The sequence below is a fragment of the Triticum aestivum genome, chromosome 2A (assembly GCF_018294505.1).
Source record: "Triticum aestivum cultivar Chinese Spring chromosome 2A, IWGSC CS RefSeq v2.1, whole genome shotgun sequence".
NCBI classification, from domain to species: Eukaryota; Viridiplantae; Streptophyta; class Magnoliopsida; order Poales; family Poaceae; genus Triticum; species Triticum aestivum.
Genome location: NC_057797.1, coordinates 720,701,482 through 720,716,083, shown reverse-complemented (window position 1 = coordinate 720,716,083; position 14,602 = coordinate 720,701,482). Strand labels below are relative to the sequence as shown.

At 48.2% G+C, this 14,602-nt stretch overlaps 1 pseudogene; it reads right to left on the bottom strand.

Moving 5' to 3' along the window:
• Positions 1-13,135: 13,135 nt before the first annotated feature.
• LOC123191921 (probable ribosome-binding factor A, chloroplastic) lies at positions 13,136-14,006 on the bottom strand (annotated as a pseudogene).
• Between the last annotated feature and the right edge of the window lie 596 nt (positions 14,007-14,602).

The following is a 14,602-nucleotide window of genomic DNA, read 5'->3' as shown; positions in this document are numbered from 1 at the left end:
CGGGGATATATATATATATATATATATATATATATATATATATAGGGAATATAGATCCTACCACTAGGGGGTAACTACCTCCATCCTTACTTCCGTCCGATCTCATCAGGTGCGCCCGTTGATTAACGGGTTCCCTTTCTCAAGATAGTCAGACTTTCTCTACCCAATAAAAATATCCACTCGCACCGTACCTATCCGACTTGTTTGCCAGGATATATTAGTATATAATAACAACCTCAGGTCAAACGATAGCTAGCTAGCTTTCAAACCATAACCGAACATCATGGTGTTCTGTTATTCACCGTTCAAAGTTATCAGATCTCATCCACGTACACACACGTCATGTTCCATGGCAGCTCATACGGGAGATCAACAAGGTGAATTCAATCTATATCTTTGACCAATCTTGTGTTAAATACGCACATATGGCTCCTCTTTGGTGCCTATATCCATATCTGATTTTTTCTCATCTGCAGCGTGATTCCCATGGTCCAGATGTGACGACGGGCGCATGGCCGCCGGCATGCACGACGACAAGCCGAACTTAGGTTTTGGGTCGCACGGTGGCTTCTTGGTATGTCGAGCCGCCCAGGCGCACACAACACCACCAGATGCGATCTGCCCCAGTGCAACTCGGAGCTACGATTACGTCTCCACGCATTGCTCTTGTGGTGCATGTCTAGTTGAGGAGGACGAGGCATGTACAGCCGGCGCTACACGGACGTATTATTGATGAATGGATCAACTGAGGCACATCGCTGGCGTCGTTCATCATGTTGTATCTGCTACTGCCGACTGTGCACCCGAACCAAAACTAACAAGCTATTAAGTCAAAGTCGTAGATCTTTGTTGCCTGCATACTTCCCTTTGATGCATGCAAGACACCATGTCTCTACGATGTGTATATAGTACAAATAGAATGCATGAACTCATAGGATACCATGTTTATACTCCGTGTACACTTGTGTATATACTCCATACTCCCATCCTAACAAAACTGTATATTCTACTTGTATATACTACCTTCCTAACGAAATTGCATATTCTACATATATACTCACGTGCACCTCACCTAAAGCAAAAAACGCTGTACATAATAAGTACTTGTATGTACAATTTTTTTGGATGTTAATTAGCTTTTACAAAATATGTATATACTGCCACTATGTACCTAGTAGTACAATGTGTATAGGCATATGCCTTCCTACAATTAAGAAGTATATATACTCCATGACTAAATAAGAAGTATATGTACTACATACTGCATACTCTCGTAAAAAGATAGGCCACATACTTTTTTTTGACATAAATATACATCAATTCCACATACTCCATACTTCCTTTTTTTTGAAGCATACTCCATACTTCCTTTTAAAATGATATACTACATACTTGCATACTACTTTTCTCCATGGCGTGAAACATAACTAGCAGGCAATGTGTAGACATGCGCATACCTTTCAAGACAAAAGGCATATACACTATAAAATTCTGAGTGACCATACTACTTTTCTTTGGGTTCAAACAATTAGTGTCACGGTCATGTGTTTTTTTGAAATAGAGTTGTTCCATCCAGCCAAGAATGAAGGAGAAAGTTGAACTAGCATCAGACCAGATAATTATCGAACTAAGAAAAACAAACTGCATGACTTAATTTAATGCTTTCAGATATCAAGGAGTATCTAACGCCCCTAAAAATCAGCCCATGCAATTAACTTCCCGTGGGGCAAGGCAAGTGTTAGCGGGTTTAGGACCTCCACCGGTGACTCCCATTAACCCGTTTGGCTTGGTGCTAAGCAGGGACACGTGAAGGCTAAATAATTAGGTGGTAACTACCACTGCTTGTAGATAAAATTTGTCCTATATATATATATATATATATATATATATATATATTTGTAGCGCGTGGCTCGATCGATATCTGAGTCGAGGTAGGAGGCGTATCCGACGCGGCCCCCGATCGATTAGCAACGAACCCTGCCAGATCAGAGCGGAAGGCCGAGAAGGCGTACGTCGTCGATCGTGAAAACTCTTGCTCGATCTTTACGCGTACGTGTTCCGAGTCGTACACACGTAACGCCTTTCTTTTTTGAGGGAAACACACGTAACGCCTGGAACACGTAACAATATTACGAGGGCTGATCTTGAGTGAAGTGTGAAATAAACCTTAAGATTGTAGAGGCCGACATAAACAAACCTTCATCTTTAAATCCCTGAAGTTGATACCCTGTATTTACAGATCCCAGTTAATCCTAACCCTGTATCAGTGAAATCATGTTTGGCGTAGTATTAAAGGCGCGATCCCAGCCGGGATCGTTTCTACTGTCACTTACTATGTGGGCCCATATTTCATACGCATCTTCTTCGCCAATCTCTTCCTCACAAGTGCATGGCCGGTGGATCGATTCTAGCCGCCGGCTAATTGGTGTGTGCAAGTACATCAAACAAACAAACGAACGTGGTGTAGTGTAGAAGGCTTAGCTCGTCCTCGGCCATTGACGCCTCGTTTGTCTGGAGCTGCGCCGCCCCCTCTGACTTGAGGTGCCCGTGCGGCAGCGTCAGTCCATCGATAGTTGTCGGAAGAACCTTGCTACGGCAGCCTCAGAGAGCGGAGCAGCTGCTTGGGCACGCCATCCAGGCGTCTCTCGAGCTCCTCGCCCGGCCCGTCCAGCCCGCGGACGACAGTGGTGACAAGGGTAACGCTGGCGGCGGCCGGAGAAGTCTTGTTCTTCCGTGAACTTCGTGAGGCGCGCGGTGAGTCTAGCCTGCTTGAAGCAGGCGAGGACGGCGAGGTACTGTTGGTGCCCTGGTCGACGAAGTCGGTGTTAAAATAGGTCTAGCGTGTCATGTACACGTATTATGTACGTATATAACTTGTATATGCTGATCATTATAAATAGAAAGACGTGGAGAGGCTTTGCCCCACGGGAAACCCTAAACCTATTCTCAAACTTGGTATTAGAGCCTACCTAGCCGCCGCCGCCGCCTCTCCTCCCTCCGCCGCTGCCGCCAGCCTCTCCTCACGGCCGCCGCGATGTACAAGTCCCCCGCCGCCGATCTGTCCTCCCCAACGACTGCCGCGATGATCACGTCCTCCACCCTCGCCCTCACCACCATGTCCGCCCCCGTCATCGCTCCACCCTCGGCGTCGGCTCCCACTCCCGTCCTTCCGCCCATCGCGGTCTCTCTTGATCGCAGTAATTTCATGCTATGGAGGGCTCTCGCCCTTCCCAACTTCGCCGGCGTACGCCTCCACGGGTTCCTCGATGGCTCGGCCAAGGCGCCGGAGTTGACTGTGACGACAAGCACCGGTGACGCTGCTCGTACCATCACCAACCCCGAATACGAGCAGTGGTGGACTCTTGATCAAAAGGTCCTCGGTCACCTACTCGGCTCCATGCGCGTGGAGATCTCCGCGCAGCTGATCGGCTGCAGGACGGCGGCTGCGGCATGGGCTGCCGTGCACACCATGTTCGCCGCCGAGAACAGCGCTGGCGTGCGCAACCTTCGGCGTCAGATTCAGGCGCTACGCAAAGGAGATAGACCCGCCGGCGAGTACATGCAGAAGGTTAAATCTCTCTTCGCGATGACGAGATCATCGACTACATGCTGACCGGGCTCAGCTCGGCGTTCAACCCCATCGCTGCTTCGATGAACTTCGCCGGCGTGCCTGTCACGTTTCCGGCGTTCTACTCTAGCGTCCTCCACTATGAGGCTCTACAACAGCAGCAATCGGAAGTTGAGGACTGGCAGTCCTCTGCGAATGCCGCCTCCCGGCCGGCCTATCACGACCACGCCGGTCGTGTGCCCGATTCCGGACGTCCAAGTGGCGGCCGCTCCTCCGCTGTATCTCTTCCGCCTGGATCGGCGAGCTACGGCAACGCCCAGGGCGGTCCCCCTGGCCGTAACAACGGCAACACCAGCGGCAACGGCCGCAATGGAGGAGGCAATGGGGGTGGCCGCCGTTGCTGGCACCCTAGGTGCCAGATATGTAAGAACTGGGGACATGAGGCGTCGGACTGTCGCAGCCGCTATGACCGCGACCACCGCGCCGCCAACTCTGCCTCCAACTCCTCCGCCACGCATGAACCGCCACACTGGATCCTGGACACCGGCGCGACGGACCACCTGACGAGTGACCTCGATCGTCTTCACTTCCATGAGCGCTATGGCGGGAAGGATGAAGTGCAAGTAGCGAATGGTGCAGGTTTGTCTATTTCGCATATTGGTCATTCCACTATACCCGGTTCATCCCTTCGCTTACGAAATATTCTTCGTCTTCCACATATACATCAACATCTTTTGTCTGTTTATCGACTTGTTCTTGATAATGATGTTTTTGTGGAATTTCACCGTTCCTTTTTCCTTGTTAAGGACACGGCCACGAAGAAAATTCTTCTTCGCAGTAGAAGTCGTGGAGGCCTCTACCCCATCCCGTTTGGTCGCACGTCGTCTTCCTCCACTCGTCAAGCATCTCTCAGTGTCAAGACCACTCCGTCCTAGTGGCATCAGCGTCTCGGTCATCCTTCGAATAATATTGTTCAAAACATTGTTAAGAGCAATGATTTAGTAGGTTCTTCTGAACGTCATTTTTTAGTGTGTGATGTTTGTCAGCGTGCTAAGAGTAGACAATTACCATATACTTTATCCACTCATGTTTCTACTATGCCTCTTGAGTTAATTCATTCTGATGTTTGGGGGCCTGCCCTTGCCTCTTCCGGAGGCTATAAGTATTATGTGAGTTTTGTTGATGATTATTCACGTTTCACTTGGATATATCTCCTTAAGCACAAGTCTGACGTTGAGCAAGTCTTTTATGCCTTTCAGGCTCATGTTGAGCGTCTTCTTCACACGAAAATCATATCCGTTCAGTCAGACTGGGGTGGCGAGTACCACAAATTACACCGCTATTTCCAACGCACTGGGATCTCTCATCGTGTGTCCTGCCCACACACCTCTCAGCAAAACGGGATTGCTGAACGCAAACACCGTCATCTTGTGGAAACAGGTCTGGCCTTACTGGCTCATTCGTCCCTCCCTTTACGGTATTGGGACAAAGCTTTCCTTACTGCATGTTACCTGATTAATCGCATGCCTACACCTGTTCTCCGACAAGATACACCCTTATTCCGTCTCCTTAAGGTCCAACCTGATTATACCTTTCTCCGCACCTTTGGGTGTGCCTGCTGGCCTAGCTTGCGCAAATATAACGCCCACAAGCTTGCTTTTCGGTCCACTATGTGTGTGTTCTTAGGCTATAGCCAGCTGCATAAGGGGTACAAATGTCTCGACCGTTCCACGGGCCGTATCTACATCTCCCGTGATGTTGTGTTTGATGAGTCTGTGTTTCCATATGCCACCCCTGGGGTCACCGTCGATATCTCCTCCTTGGCTGACGTTCTCTTGTTTCCTTCCAATGAGTCGGTTACGGGTGACCATATGCGTAAATATGACTTATCCTACCTGTCTACTGATCCGCCTGTTCCAGGCGCTATTGCTACTGTGCAGGCAACCCAGTACGCCGCTCCTTCCTCGGCAATCGACGTGCATGGCGCATGCACGTCGCCCGGCCTGTTGGCTGCCTCGTCGCCCGGCCCACCATCCGTGACGCGTCCGCTCGCCTCGGGCCGCTCGGCTGGTCAGCCCACTGCAGACGCACCGACCTCCCCGGCCGCGTCACTCGGCTTGTCGGTTGCCCCGTCATCGACCGCGCTGGCCTCCCCGGGCCCATCGTCGCCGGCCTCCCCGGGCCCATCGGTGCAGGAGGCTGTTGCTCCCTCCTCGCCGTCCGACCAGCTCGCGTCACCTTCTGTTGAGGGTAGCCCTGTCCCCTCGACCGCGATGCCTCCAACTGCTCTGGGTCACCCCATGGTCACGCGTACCCGAGATCATACTCGTCGTGCGCTTGTCCCAACTGATGGAACTGTCCGCTATGACCCTTGTCGCCATGCTTTTCACGCTGTGCCAGTCTCTCACCGTGATACCCTCCGTGAGCATGCTTGGAGCACAGCAATGATGGATGAGCTCGACGCCCTTCGTCGCAACAGAACTTGGGTTCTTGTGCCTCGTCCGCGTGGTGTTGCTGTCGTTGGGAGAAAGTGGATCTTCAAGACTAAGCATCGCTCAGATGGCTCCATTGATAAGTATAAAGCTCGTTTGGTCGCGCATGGGTTCACACAGCAGCTTGGCATTGACTATGGTGATACGTTCAGTCCGGTTGTCAAGCCAGCCACCGTTCGACTAGTACTTTCTCTTGCTGTGTCTCGCGGCTGGATCCTCTGACAGATTGATGTCAGCAACGCTTTCCTTCATGGCTACTTGTCTGAGGAGGTCTACATGCAGCAGCCACCAGGTTTTGAGGACGCTCGGTATCCCTCTCATGTGTGCAAGTTGCAGCGGGCTCTCTATGGACTTAAACAGTCTCCTCGCGCATGGTATGCTCGGCTCAGTTCTCGTCTTCTCCAGTTGGGTTTTGTTCCCTCTCGAGCAACGGAAGTATGCCATGGATCTTTTACACCGTGTGAACATGGAGAATTGTAAGCCCACTTCCACACCATTGTCTACCTCTGACCAGCTTGCACGGGTGTCTGGACAGCCTCTTGGTGCCGATGATTCTTTCCGGTATCGCAGTGTCGTTGGTGGTTTGCAGTATTTGACTCTCACTCGCCCAGATATTTCGTTTGCAGTGAACAAGGTATGCTAGTTTCTCTCACAGCCCACTGATGTTCATTGGGAAGCTGTTAAGCGCATTCTGTGCTATGTAAAGGGAACATTGCAGACTGGACTGAAGTTTCGGAAGGCTGTCTCCACCAACATTAGTATTTTCACTGACGCAGACTGGGCTGGGTGTCCTGATGATCGACGATCCACTAGAGGCTTTGCCATCTTTGTTGGCCCGAATCTCATCTCCTGGAGCTCTAAGAAGCAACCGACGGTGTCGAGATCTAGTACGGAGGCTGAGTACAAAGCTTTGGCAAATGGGGCTGCTGAGGCCATCTGGGTAGAATCACTACTCAAGGAGCTTGGTGTTTCCCAGCAGCGTGTTCCTGTTCTATGGTGTGATAATTTGGGAGCCACATATCTGACTGCCAACCCAGTCTTCCATGCATGCACCAAGCATATTGAGATCGATTTCCACTTTGTGCGTGAGCGTGTTGCTTCTGGAGCTCTTGAGGTCAGGTTCATTTCTTCTAATGATCAGCTGGCTGATGTATTTACCAAACCAGCCACTCGACAGATGCTAGACCGATTTAGTACCAATCTAAACCTTGTATAGAGTAGAAGTTCAGATTGAGGGGGTATGTTAAAATAGGTCTAGCGTGTCATGTACACGTATTATGTACGTATGTAACTTGTATATGCTGATCATTATAAATAGAAAGACGTGGAAAGGCTTTGCCCCACGGAAAACCCTAAACCTATTCTCAAACTGTCGGCCCATCTCACCAAGGCCGTGGTACTGTTGATGCCGCTCGCCGGCGCAGCGTACTATTATGGCTGGTGCTGCCCCCGACCATAAGCAACCGCTGCCCACGCTGGCCAATACCATCTACCATCTACTGTTGCTACTCCTCGCCGCCGCCGTGCACATGGAAAGAGCAGCTTTCCTATGTGCACATGCTACATGCTAAGCTCACACAAGGTGACACTCTCGTCTTTGCTATGCTCTATGCTTCTTCTTTTTTAAGCCGGGCATGTTGTGCTATGTGCTATTGCCATTGATGGATCCGAGGAAATGGAATAGCAGGAGATAGATGGGAACGAGGAAGAATGTCTATGATGCGTTGATCAGCGCCAACAGTGAAAGAAGCAGGTTCCCGGGTAGGATTGTGCTTTTCCCGGTGTGCCAAACGTATCTAGGGTTCGAGTAGATCGGGATCAGAGAGGTCAGGGTATAGACTTTAGGGATTTAAAGGTGAGGGTTCATTTGCGTCGGCCTCTACAACCTCAGGGTTTATTTCAAACTTCACTCGCTGATCTTCTATAGTGCCCGCGACCTTGGTGGGCCTCGCTGGGCCCTCAGGCACTATCCAGCCCACCAATGAGACGAGCACTGATGGGCCTGTCCAATAGGTGTCCGGGGGAGCAGTTTTTTAGGAAAGATTTTTGATCGGTTTTCCGTGTGTGTTTTTCCATGTTTGTTTCTGTGGTAGTTAATTTTGACCATGTTTTTTCACGTGGTTATTTATCCCTGTTTGTTTCTGTGATTGTTTTGAACTTTTTTGCGTGTTTTTTCATGCTTGTTTCGGGTGGATCTACATTTCTTTCATCGGGTTTCCCCTTTTTTGTGTTTCTTCATCGGTTTTATTTTTTATTCTTTTAATCAACACATGCGTACTTTCTTCAATACACATTCTACATTTTTCGTATACATGTTTTTGATACACATTGATCATTTTCTGAATAATTGATGTACATTTGAAAAAATAGATATGTTCAAATGTACATTAGTCTAGACTCAATAGAAAAAATCCTATGATATGAACCAAAGGGCATTTTCTTTTCTATTCCTATTCATAGGATTTCAGATACATGTCATCTCATTTCCCGTGACTTTCTTATTCCTATGACTTTCCTTCGCCTCCTTTGGTTCGTAGGATAGGAAAATCATAGGAAATGAGATGACATGCATCTCAATTCCTATAGAGAAAGAGAAGTTATTTGGTTCATAGGATAAGAATTTTTCCATTGAGTCTAGGCTAATGTCTTTTTTCTTCCAAAATATGAAGGATCGATTCCTATCCTACATAGGAATAGGAATCCATTCCTATAAACCAAAGAGTTTCAAAGGATTTTTCCTTTGCAAATCCTATCCTATAGAGTTCCTACAAAATTCCAACAAATCAGAGGAGGCCCAATTTTTTTCTCCCACAATCACCATGACTTTGATGCGAGCCATGATTGAAGAGTACCCGAGGATGAAGGCGCTGCACGACATCCTTATGGCAAGCACGAGCAATTCTGAATGGAAGTGGGTGGTGTGTGTCGCCCTGCCCCGGACCTCACTAGCCATGACAACCCCAAGCGCGGCCCTGTAGTAGTGATGTCGGCTTCATCAACGGCACACTCGACTGTGACTATGTGTCTTCTAAATAGCGTGTGCCCCGCCAACGAATCCCACGAGCCAAAGGTTGAGACCTCCTCTCCTACCTTAATGTCAGCCACTAGTGCAGAAACCCTTCATAGGATTTTGGTAATAGCAACGTCTAGCAAAAATGACACGCCGTTGCAAACTTGGCAAAATACAAGCAGTGTTTAGCTAAAAAAAGCACGCTACTGTTGTCATATTACTAGCAGTGTTCCAAAAAATTACACGTTGCTGCTAAGATACACAAAGGGGGCTCTTATGCCAAGAACTATCAGCAGCGATTCAATACAAAGGCTCGACACTAGCATCTACTATATGAACTAGCAGCGTGCGGTCAGAAATGGTCACCAGTAATATCATTTGCATCCCACATTTACTGGTCTGCCTGTGTGGGTTCAAACTACTTGTGGCATGTACAAGTAGTTCTCTTTTTAGAAAAGAAGGATTATCCCTGGCCTCTGCACCTGGATGATGCATGTAGCCATTTTATTAGTTATTCATAAAGATCTTACAAAGTAGTACATTATGTAGTCTGAAGTCAAAATCTTAACAACAACTATAGCTACTTCTATTCACCTGATGAAAGGGTGCCGATAGTCCGAGCCTAATACCAAACAGACATCGCACAAATGCCTAACATCTAAAGACATAGGCCCCAACCAAGCCACATACTGGGTTTGGGGCACAAACTGGTCCGGCACACTCTCTGTGTCGTCGCCGCCATCTTCCACCAATCAATCTTTAGATCAGAAACTAATGCACCGACCTTGCTAGGCCTCTCTGCCATCGACGCCACCATGACCCCAGACAACATCCTCCCGCGCGATTCCATCTCCGCGCATCGGACTCCGAGTCTCCATAGCGCCACGCTAACGAGATCCGCCGCCATTAATGTGTAAGATGAAGCACTACTCCACCAAAGAAGCCATCCTTTGTTCCCTCGAGCCCGTGTGTACCTCCATGAATGACGCCCCCAAGGGGGAAATGACACCAGAGCGCCGCTGTCATCCGATCTACTGGTCTAGGGTTTGCTCCGGTGGTAGCAGAGAGTGGCCTTGAACTTCTCGACGACGATGGCTTCACGAAGGAAATGACACAGACAACGCCGCAACCGCCAGCCTTGGCAGTAGCCGAAAGCAAGTTTTTCATCGAGATTTGTTTGAAGAATCACTACAAGAAATATGTCAACTTGTGACCAGCACTATTGGTCACTGAATGGTCACTGTTTTCAATTTGTGACCTTTTTGTGACCAAAAACACAAGGTCAAAAGCTGGCCGTCAAAAACTGACTATAGCGACCTTTCTTCTGGAATGGTCGTAGACGGTTATGACCAAAATACGTCTACTGTGGCGTTTTGGTCACTAGCAACCTCCTCAGGCCACGTAGGCATCCAGCGTGGCAATCTGATGTGGCACAAGATTCAGCCCGGTCCAATTCGATTTTCTACATGGGCCTAGCCCAACAATTCAGCCTTCTTATATATTTTTCTATCAATTTTTGATCGGCTTCATGGGCCAAGCCCAACATTGTAACTTTTTTTATTGTTGGGTTGTGGCCTTTTTGTCTAAACGAATTTAGTTTTTCTTTTTTTTTTCCAAAAGAAGGGTCCACTAGTCAGATGGGTCCCGGTTGTCAGGTTCTGGTAACTGGGTCCCATTTGTCATGTTCTGGTAAGTGGGTCCCATCTATCAGGCTCATATTCTTCATATTCGAACCAGTATTTAAATGGGCGGACAAAAAGCACACATAATACTTGAAATAAGAGCAACCAGATCCTTACAAGTGTAATACAGTGGCAATCACAATAATGACTACAAGTGTAATACAATACTTTACAAGCTTTACAAGCAATCACAAACTCACAACATGCCAAACTCGTTGGACTACAATAGTGATATGAACAACATGCCGAACTAGCTGGACAACTGTAGTTAGTGCTGGGAACAAACAAAATGACCTTCAAGAAAACAGACAACATGCCTTCCTCGGTCGCTCTGTTACATGAATCAGCAGGGAAGAATCAGAAAAGGTGAAGAATCAGAACAGACCATTCAAGAAAAGGAAACTTATTTAGAATGATAACAAAAATTGAGCTAGTACCATGCTTTTTGTTCTCCAGCTAGTTAAAATGAGATAACTCGTTCATACAAGAAAACAGAGACGCAATATGAACACACAGCAGGATTGACAAGTACATAGCAGGATTCAATAATTTTTTAGGATCGCAAGACACCAATATAAGCTAGAATTGACAAGTACACATCAAGATTCAATTCATCTTGCCCATATACAGCAACCAACAGACATCTAACATTTCAGCATGCACATACAATTTATTTACTTATTTTTGAGCAAAACCGCCCACTGCCAAACAGAATGTCCTTTCATTTGATAAATAAGAATAGCAGGCCAAAGAAAGGCAAGCGTACAAGAAACACACTACAGATAAGCAAGATACTAGAGGTCAGCACACAAGTCATATCATATATTATGTTAACCTTTGACACATCATATAGAATTATGAGCTTGACAGTCGTCGGTCTAACCATATCACGCAAGCAACGGCATACAAACTAATTAGCAGTACTATATATGATGCAGCATACGGACAGAATTTCTACCTTGTTATCATTAGGGAGCAACAGGGGGTGGGGGAAGATTTCGATCGGCTTCGTGTCAGCTGCCATCACCACAAACTCAGAGTCTTGGTAGCTGGGGAAAATAGAAAACGGAGATTAAAAATCATAGGAACTGAAATTAGCAGGACCGACCAAAGCACGCAGCTAGGGACTGGTCACCTTCAAGGTAGAACAATGAATTAACTAGTTTTAGTCAAAGTCGTAAGCATGCACATACAGACATACATACGAATTGAACCAGAATCCATGTATGTCTGTGCACTTAATTGCAGGTTCTATCCAACTTGCAATTGGAAGGAGTACAACCTAGTTTACTAGCAGCCTAACAAAAGATTCAGGTTCTTGGTTTGGTGCATGAATCCTGCTGTCGTAGACAGACAGAGAGGAAAGAGCACTGACGGCACAACTACGACAGCAGAGCGATGCGAGCCAGTCAGGCAGTGCTTGATAAGCTATTGATAAGCAGTTTGCACACAATTAGCAGGCAACCAACAAAGTAATGTTGTATACTGTTCTGCAGTAAAGAGTAGAATTTCTTTCTGTTGGCTCTGAAATTTCTGTCCATGGTGCACACATGACATACCATCGATTTGAATGTGAAACTTAATTCTGCACAATTTAGTTGCTTATAAATTTCAGCACCAGATTAGCATGTCTCGTTACTAATGAAGTACTTCCTTTATCAATCATAGAATGGAAGGAATCACACAACATCGGGTAGTACTGTAATTGGATTTAGTAGTAAATCTGTGGATACATGTGGTTGGTATCTACTAGTAGGGAGTTGCACAACATCTGGTGTTCTAATTAGAGAGTTGCTAGTGTGTTTTACTTACCCTGCTCTGCTCTTCTTTTCTACAAGTGAAAGCAGAGTAGGGAGAGCAAGCACACTACCATAACATACAAAGCCATCTACAACCAGCCCAAAAACATACATACCTACAGGACTCACTCACGCACTGCCATTGTGTTATGGATGAGCAAGTCTAGTGTGTGAGAGAAAATGCAGACAAGTTGAGGTAAAGTGCTGACCCCACGCTGCGAGGAACAAATCGAGGAGCTAATAACTGGGCAATGCAGCACCAAGTCCGACTCTACTACTACTACCTGTGATGCATCATTGTTGATCCATGGCAGATAATAGTAAAGATTAGAATCCATGATTTTGATACAGAAGTTACCTAGCCTGGTAGCCTAGCATAGAACAGAACTACATAGTACTTGGCCAGCAAATTTGAGCAATTCAGTGACCGCATCGCATGACAACAAATATAAAAACTATGAACACCATTGCATACGATGTGTGACAACAGAGAACACATTTGACAATGCAGAACGCATGCGCAACCACACATCCCATAACAGAGTTACAATCTAGAGGCAGTTAGCTAGCTGCTACCAGATCGCTCACTCATCAATATAGAACTGCAAAAGAGCGCAAAAGAAATAAATCAATGAGAGCATAAGGCATACTGTAGCCAGCTAGCTAGATTTCATCTTGAGACTTATCCTTGTGCTTCTGTAGCATCTCGATAACTTGGTCCAGGGGTGGGTCTCCGGGCCTCCGAAAAACCCGGTCACCGATCTTGAACTTGTACGCCTCCGGCTGCACAGAATGAACTCCTTCAACTACAAAACACATACATCCATGCATGTATACACTTGAGCTAGCATGCACCAACCAGTGTGTAACTAACCAACTACTCTAGCTAATTAACTTCAAGCATGAACAATTAACCAATTAAACAAGACAGAAACTAGCATAATGATCTATAAACAAAATGGGAAGTAAGCAGACGTGACCTGGAGGTCGTTGGAGAGCTCGGGCGTGACCTGGAGGTACATGGTATTGTCCTTGAGCCCGGCCATGGCCACCTTCTTCCCCGAACACGGACACATACACCTTGCACACCTGCAGACACAAACCAGAGCAGAGACAAGGAACTCAGCATCCTAGATTGCAGCGCAGCCGCATCGTTTCGAGGGAGAGTCCGGGCGTGACCTAGAGGTCGTTGGAGAGCTCGACATCGGCGATGGTGGTGGGGGAGGAGAGGTAGCGGTCGGTGCCGAGGGCGGCCTCGGGGAGGACGGCGCGCTGCATGACGGGGTCGCGGGTCAGCATGTCCGCCAGCTCCCGCTGGATCTGCTTCGCCACCATTCGCACCCGTCGCTCCTTGGCCATGCACCGCACCACGCGCAACCGCCGCACGGAGACGGGCGCCTCGGCGGCGAGGGCCCGTGGCAGCGGCAGGGACACCAACGGCCGTCACGGGAACATCCTCGCTGGCTTCATGGTGGTGGGGGATTTTGCGCCGTGGTGAGGCCGTCGGCCGTCGCTGTGGGGAGTGGGAAGGGGAGGGGCGAGAGGAGGAGGGCGTGGGGAACGGCAACGAGCTCCGCCGGAGGGAGGTGGTAGCGGCGACGCGAGACAGCGAGGAAACGGGGGATCTGGATGGTGGAAGGAAGGATGGCCAGCGCTGGGGGCGATGAAGAGGTCGGCGGCGGCGGGGGTGGGGGAGCCCGGCGGCGGGTTTGGGATGGCAGAGAGAGGGAGGTTTGGGTCGGGGAGAGGGGGATCTGGGAGGAGGTGGCGGCGGCAAGGATCTGAGGGAGGAGGAGTGGGGCGGCTGCGAGGAGAGGAGGGGTGCGATGGGGGGGGGTCGATGGGATCTGACCTAGGGTTTGGGCTGCGGGTGGGGGGAATCTCTTTTTCATTTTATTTTCTTTTTTCTATAGATAGATGGATGGATGGATGTGGGATGGAGAGATGGATGGATGGATGGATGGGCGCCATGTCATCAATCCGTGAGAAGAGTCGTGATTGGTTCAAAAACCAGTGATTTAAAAAAAATGTCTAAGTACTAAAAATAGAGG